The 2500-nt window shown below is 37.7% G+C and overlaps 1 protein-coding gene across 1 annotated transcript in view; it reads left to right on the top strand.

Annotated features, from left to right (window-relative positions):
- The window catches only part of anxa14 (annexin A14), a 54599-nt gene that overhangs the window by 28156 nt on the left and 23943 nt on the right, over positions 1-2500 (top strand). The window lies entirely within an intron of this gene.

The following is a 2500-nucleotide window of genomic DNA, read 5'->3' as shown; positions in this document are numbered from 1 at the left end:
GCTGACGTCACTGCTGTAGTTGTCTTTTATTAGACGTTGTGTTGTTTGTGTTGTTTAGTTATTCTGTAACAAAAATCGAATTTCTTAGAAATGTCCCTCTGCTTCCTTGTTCCTCTAAATAGCGTGCGTTACGTCTGTGACTAAGGAAAATCATAAATGCATCATTTCTATGAGAAAGATAAGGATGTACAGATGCTCAGAGGGAAGGCCTGACTGTTTTTGTGAGATACTTTGATTGCTTCTGTTTTCCTCTTTACTCAACGGATTGTTTCCTCTATTCGTTTGTGTTATTCAGCAAAAACTGCCCCTGAAGGTCACCTTGATTTCAGCTGTAACTCATTTATGGATATTAATAGAGAAGAAAGCTCCTCTACTGGCTCTTGAGTTCAGAGAATGGAAATATACGCTTGCTTCATAATGTGTGATATTGTCAAGCATGACATAAAACAATTTGCTTACATAAAAAGGTCTTCATTAAAAATATAATTAGAGATTCTACTGAGAATATATACATTAGATGAATAGAATATATACAGTAGATGTATAGAATATATACAGTAGATGTATTATAGAATATATACAGTAGATGTATAGAATATATACAGTAGATGTATAGAATATATACAGTAGATGTATTATAGAATATATACAGTAGATGTATAGAATATATACAGTAGATGTATAGAATATATACAGTAGATGTATTATTGGATCCTGAGTACTAAAATAAAACTTTCAGTCATTGAATATCAATAGAAGATATAGATCAATATTATGCAGTAAAAAAAAAATGTTGTTCTTTTAATTCATAAATGTTTTCATACATACCTATTTTTACTGTTTAACCTTCTTTAAATTTATGACAGATATGATAAGACTCCAGTCCATATCAACTTTCAACTTTATTTATATAGCGCTTTTAACAATGTAGATTGTTTCAAAGCAGCTTTACAGTGTTAAACAGGAAAATAATGCAGCATAATTTTATTCAGCTGTATAGCCATTCTGGAAAAATTTCAAGTATCATACAGTGACAGTGTGGGCTTTAGATCAATAATTTGATCAGTAATTTAGTTTATATGGTTAATTTAGTTTATTATTTAGATGTATTTCGATGTTTCGTTGAAAAATTTAGTGTCCCCAACTGAGCACGCCAAGCCAGAGGCAACAGTGGCAAGGAAACCAAAACCCCATCAGGAGCAGAATGGAGAAAAATAAACCTTGGAGAAACCAGGCTCAGTCGGGGGGGCAGTTCACCTCTGGCCAATTAACAAACAGCGTATGATTATTATTATTCTGGCAGTTTTACAGCTCGGAGGTCATAATAGATCAGAATATTCGAGGGACCGGGGGCAACATGCTGGAGACGGGTTTATTGAGGATGATGTTGATTAAATAATTATTAAAGTGCAATATTCGAATGATCGGAGGCAACACACTGGAGACGGGTTTATTGAGGATGACATATCGATTTAAGTATTATTTAATTGTAATATTCGAACAATCTGAGTCAACACGCCAGAGACGGGTTTATTGAGATGCCGTGTCGATGAGGCAGTTTCAGGGGGAGTCTAATCACGGTCTCCCAGACACTTCGGGGTCATGTGTTGGTCTTCTCTGGGCGCAGGTCCACCATCTGAACTGGATACGGCCCGGATCCGGCTGACTGCAGTAAACCTCGGGATAAAACAGAGAGACTATCATTAGCGTAGATGCCGTTCTTCTGATGATGTCACGAGTACATCAGGTGTTATGGGAAGTGTTCCCGGTTCCGGCTGACCTAGTTAATGCAGCCTAACAATCATTTCATTGAAAAAGTGTTTTATGTGTATGCCACAGTAAAGAGATGTGTTTTTAGTCTAGATTTAAACTGACAGAGTGTGTCTGCTTCCCGAACAATGTTAGGAAGACTGTTCCAGAGTTTAGGTGCTAAATAGGAAAAGGATCGAGCGCCTGCCGTTGATTTGGATATTCTCGGTATGATCAACTGGCCAGAGTTTAGAGAGCGCAGTAGACGTGATGGAGGATAATGTGTTAAGAGCTCGCTCAAGTACTGGAGATAAACCATTTAGTGCTTTGTAAGTAATAAGTAAGATTTTAAAATGTATGCGATGTTTAATAGGCGGCCAGTGCAGTGCTGACAGAACCGGCTAATATGGTCATACTTCCTGGTTCTAGTAAGAACTGGAGCTGCTGCGTTTTGGACCAGCTGGAGTTTGTTTATTAAGCGAGCAGGGCAACCACCCAGTAGAGCATTACAATAATCTAACCTTGAGGTCATGAACGCATGAACTAACTGTTCAGCATTTTGCATTGAGAGCATGTGCCGTAATGTAGAGATATTTTTAAGATGGTAGAAAGCAGTTTTACAGATGCTAGAAACGTGGCTTTCAAACGAAAGATTGGTATCAATGAGCACACCCAGGTTCCTCACTGACGACGAGGACTTGACAGAACAGCCATCAAGTGTTAGACAGTATTCTAGGTTACTACTTGTGGA

The sequence above is a fragment of the Gobio gobio genome (genome assembly GCF_949357685.1).
Source record: "Gobio gobio genome assembly, chromosome: 11".
Taxonomy (NCBI): Eukaryota; Metazoa; Chordata; class Actinopteri; order Cypriniformes; family Gobionidae; genus Gobio; species Gobio gobio.
This window is presented reverse-complemented; position numbering and strand designations above follow the sequence as displayed.